Raw genomic sequence first — 5390 nt, forward strand, 5'->3', positions numbered from 1 at the left:
AGAACCCGACTAGTATCCATGAGGATTTGGGCTTGATCCCTGGCCTCACTCGGTGGGTTAAGGATCTGGCGTTGCTGTGAGCTGTGCTGTAGGTTGCAGACACAGCTTGGATCTGGTTTTAGCATCTGTCAATGCCATGCACTGGGCTATTTCAGGACTGAAAGAAAAAAAAATGACTTTGGTGACGGTGGTGTAGGCCAGCAGCTGCAGCTCCAATTCGATCCCTATCCTGGAAACGTCTATATGCCCCGGGTATGGCCCTAAAAAGAAAAAAAAAAAAAAATGATACTGCAGACAAGGACTCTGACCGCCAGGCTGTTGTCCTCGGTGGACCTTCTAAGGGCCACGCTCACAAATGGGACAATCACAAGTGGGCGTGACACTCCAATGCAAGGAAAAACAAATTTGGAAGCCAAGGCCAAAGGAGGGGCTTCAACCTAAATCTGGGTCTGATCCCCAGCCCCCCAGCCCCAGGCCCTCCGAGCACCCTGCCTGGCCTTGCCTGGGAGGGTCCCGACCCTCTTACCAAGGGAAGAGGCTGGGAAGCACATAGAGTTAATGTGTCTGTTGGTAAACACCCAGCATTCACAGTCCCAGAATCTGACTGAACAGACTGGAATTTCTTCTTCTTGGAGAAGGGAAGAGGTTTTCTCCCCCCTCCCCCCGCCAAGATGGGGAGGCGTGGGCTTCCTGAAGCCATTGCCAGCATCCCTCAAGGTAGGTACACTGATTCCCTGCGGTCGTGCCTTGGGCCCATCTCCACCCCAGCACCACCCAGGCCTTGGTTCAGAACCTGTGGGTGTCGACCAAGCTGGGCGCTGGCGCTGGAACTGAGCCAACCTGCCATGGCCCTGGAGCTCACACCCAGCAGATATAATGCCAGCGTTACCCTGGGGTCCCGAAGCATTGACGTGGCAGCCATGGCTTAGGTGCTAATAAAACAGATAATAGCTAAGGGCCGCAGTGCTTCCCATGGCTGAGCACGATCTAAAGGGCCATCAGCACTGCTTATCCTAACGCACTGTTAAGGGAATACATTCTAGCTGAATTTTCCTGATTGCGATCTCAGTGGAAGGCCGCCAGTACGTGCTTTCCTCCTGAAGGGTCAAGTAGACGGAACCCCACATCAGATGGGATCTCACATATTTTGAGTTTCTTTTTTAATTGAATTATGTAAGATCTTATCTATCTACAAAGGGAGAGTTATTGAGCAATCGGAGTATAAACATTTTGCTAGAGACAAAAGTGAATCACCTTTAGGCCATATTTTAAACGTGGACTGAGGCCCTGCATCTTGTCCACCAAGAACAAATTAGATGTGAAAGAGGAACCACAGTGGGGTGAAGTGCCACCCTCCCAGTACAGGCCACACAGACGGACGGTTGGGAGACCAGCAAACCTGCAGAAGGCCACAGCTTGCCACAGGAAGGAAACGCGAAAGGATCGCATCTCTGCAGGCAAAGAAAGACCAAGTGTTGGCACAAGAAAGAACACGTAACCCAAATTCCCAGGGCCTGAGTCCACACCCCCGATTCCTGACCATGGATCAGGTACCAAACCATCTGAGCATCAGTTTCTCCAGCAGTAAAGTGAAGATAATGGCAGCACTGCATTGGCTGCAGAATGCACGTCACAGAAAATCCAGTCACAGAGGCTTAAATAAGAAGGGGGTTGTGCACTCTCTCTATTAAGAGAAGAACAGGCAGGGCATCCAGGGCTGGCATGGCAGCTCCACGTCATCCTCAGGCCCCAGTTCCTTCCCACCAAGGCCAGCTGCAAGGACATGTGACCCAAGCAGTCAGTCACACAGAGCCCCACATTTCGCAGGGCCCAGTGTCACAGGTGATGCTCTGCTGAAGGTGTTTTCCTTCTGTGCTGCCCCCGTGCAAATTACGTAGCTGGTCTTGTTCCCACTTTCGAGCTTTTCTAGGCCACCATCCTTGCTGTGAGCATGATCCCCCTCCAGGCCTGCCCTCCAAATTCCAGGCAGAAACGTTCTGGCTCAGTAATTTCCACCTACATCCAAGTGGCCAGAATTTAATCACATGGCTACTTTTGCCTGGAGAGGAGTCTAGGAAATACAGTTTTCCGTAGGTAATTTGCTCCTCCAACAAAATCAGTAAGAGAGAACGATGGACATTGAATAGGAATAATGAACCCTTGACACAAAAATCGAATACAAGAGATTGTGGACAATACGTACTATCTACTAGTTAGGTTGCTCTAATAATAGAAAACAGGATAGTGCAGATTGTTTGGTACAAAAAGACAACTGAAAATGTTGCATATGATGAGGGATAAAGATAAGACAGGTCACAACCTCAGAGTATTTCAACTACTCGTATGTATATTGCAAGAATTTTAGATTCATATAAGAGTAGTTTGCAGCAAGATAATAAAATATGAATTGACCTCGTAACTATAAAAGATGCTGTACTTATATGAAAAGTTTATAACCTACTACTAGAGAAATGAGACGCCTTTGAAGACAAAGATCAGTTCCAAGTGAGTGATAACAACATGAAGTGCTAGAGTAGAAATGAATGCTTGCTTCATAGTCCCATTAGGTTTTGGATATACTTCTCTTTGTTCCTGTAGGAAATTCTAAAGTCATTAATGAAAGAATTCAACCAAATGTACAACGGTCAAGACAATCCTGAGCGGTTCCAGCTCAGCCAGCATTTATGGGATTGGACCGTCATCTTTGAGAAGGAAAGAGATAATAAGGCTTCTTTGTCCCCTCGTTGCTGAAAAGGGCGTTTCCAGTCCAAAACCGCTTTGGAAAAGACCGGGTTCTAGATGAGATAATGCTCATGTGTGGGACGATCGTCACTTCAAAACGACATTTATGTCACGTTGCTTTTCCAAGGCTCTCCAGTGGCTTCTTGATACTATTTCTATCAAGTCTAAAATCCTCTGCCCAACACATACCTCTCAAGGCCCACCTTAATCTAGCCCCATTCTAGCAAACCAAACTTATTTTTTTCATTCACCAGTGGCTTTCCACCATAAAGAATAATAATAGCAACATCTAATATGAAATCTACATGTATACACTACCTTTCAGAACTTGAGAGATAGCTAAAGTGGTGTTCAGATGAAAATTCATGTCCTTCTAAAATTATAGGGAGTTCCGTCATGGGGCAGTGGTTAACAAACCCGGCTAACATCCAGGAGGACGCGGGTTCGATCCGCCATCTTTCCATGCCACCGTAACAGTGTGCACGAATGTCCTGGCTGCTGCCTTTAAAACCATCAAAAATGCCGAAGAGAGAGGCAAATGCCAGGTTCTTATTAGGCCGCACTCCAAAGTCGTCATCAGGTTTCTAACTGTGATGATGAAGCACGGTTACAATGGAGAATTTGAAATCATCCATGATCACAGAGCTGGGGAAATTGTTGTGCACCTGACAGGCAGGCTCGATGAGTGTGGCGTTATCAGCCCCAGGTTTGATGTGCAGCTCAGAGATCTAGAAAAAAGGCAGAATAACTTGCTCCCATCCAGGTCAGCTGGCATCATGGACTGTGAAGGAGCAAGACAAAAACGCTCAGGAGGGAAAATCTTTGGATTCCTTTTCTAGGGCTGTAATACATACCAAAAAAAATGGCTCCATGGGGAAAAAAAAGAAACAGAAATTTACAGATCAGTCTTATGAATATTGATGCAAAAATGTCAAGTAAGATATGGGCAGATGGAATGTATGAGACAAGAGAAGTTAGTACAGGAATGCAAGTGTGATTCAGCGTCGGAAATTTACTAATGTAACTCACCATTTTAGTAAGTTATAGGGAAAATATTATCAGCTCCATGGGTACCAAAAAGGCACCTTTAAAATTTAATCTCCTTTATTGAATTTTTTTAAACCCTTAATGAAATAGAAATCAATGAATATGATTTTTGTAAAAGATGTCGATCTTCTCATAAAAGGATGTAGCTCAGGAACAGCCACATGGAAGAGATGCAGAGGGCAAGGAAAGAAGACAGGGCTTGAGCTTCCGTGCCCACTGCGCATGCCACCTGCCCAGCACCTCCGCATGCTCAACCTGGAAGCTCTCCGAACCGCTCCCTTAGGGTTTTTGTGGCGGCTTTGTTACATAGGCGTGGTAAATTAAATCATTGGCCAATGGCAATTGATTTGACCTCCAGCCCTCCCTGCAGTCACTCCGTAGCTTCTCAGACCAACCAGCCCCATCCTTAGATGGGGTCCAAAAGTCACCTCATTAACATAACAAAAAGCACTTTTTATGCCGTGGTTTGACACTTTGGAACTTGCAAAGTTTTTGGGAGCTGTGAGCCAGGAACTGTAGATGAGAACCAAATATGTATGAGAAATATATTTCAGTCATCTAACTGTCCAAATATATATTTCTCATAAATCACAATATCACATAATGAGCTTATTTTAAGCCCAAGAAAACTGTAGAAAAAATTAAATGTAAAATATCACATTTAATGTAATTTAATATTTGTAATATATTCCTATTATAATAATTAGCTGAAAAGTAATGTTGACAAATTTACACGCTAATTCCAAAACACATTAGCTCATGGCCAAAAAACTCATGAAAAGATGCCCAACATTGCTAATTATTAGAGAAATGCAAATCAAAACTATTACCTTGCACGGGTCAGAATGGCCATCATTGAAAAGTCTACAAACGATAAATGCTAGAGAGGGCGTGGAGAAAAGGGACCCCTTCTACCGTCTTGGCCAGAATATAAAATGGTACAACCACTATGGAAAACAGTACAGAGGTTCCTGAAAAAACTAAAAATGGAACAATCCTATGATCCAGCAACCCCACTCCTGAGCATATATCCCCAAAAAACCATAATTCGAAAAGATACATGCACTCCATTGTTCACTGCAGCACAATTTACAATAACCAAGACATGGAAGCCACCTAAATGTCCATCAACAGAGAAGTGGATAAAGAGGATATGGTACATACATACAATGGAATATTGTTCAGCCATAAAAATGAATGAAATAATGCCATTTGCGGCAGCATGGATGGACCTGGAGATTATCATACTAAGTAAATTAAGTCAGACAGAGAAAAACAAACATCAAATGATATCACTTATATGTGGAATCTAAAAAAAGGATACAAATGAACTTGGTTGCAAAACAGAAACAGACTCATAGACTTTGAAAACAAATTTAAGATTACCGCAGGAGACAGATCAGGGGAGGGACAGCCTGGGGGTTTGGGATCAGCATATGCAGACTCTGGTATACGGAATGACTGGCCAACGGGCACCTGCTGTATAGCACAGGGAACACCATCCAACATTCTGTGATAATCTGTATGGGAAAAGAATCTGAAAAAGAATACATGCAAATCACTTTGGTGTTCAGCAGAAAGTATCACGACCTTGTGAATCA

General features: G+C 44.2%; 1 pseudogene; it reads left to right on the top strand.

Annotated features, from left to right (window-relative positions):
• The first annotated feature begins 671 nt into the window (after window positions 1-671).
• Window positions 672-3700, top strand: LOC102158869 (small ribosomal subunit protein uS8 pseudogene; annotated as a pseudogene).
• The last annotated feature ends 1690 nt before the right edge of the window (window positions 3701-5390 follow it).

Source organism: Sus scrofa, chromosome 1, assembly GCF_054392235.1.
Source record: "Sus scrofa isolate SSC_HxYL_T2T_F1_AM1 chromosome 1, Sscrofa_HxYL_maternal_Yorkshire_Landrace_v2.0, whole genome shotgun sequence".
In the NCBI taxonomy this organism is placed as follows: Eukaryota; Metazoa; Chordata; class Mammalia; order Artiodactyla; family Suidae; genus Sus; species Sus scrofa.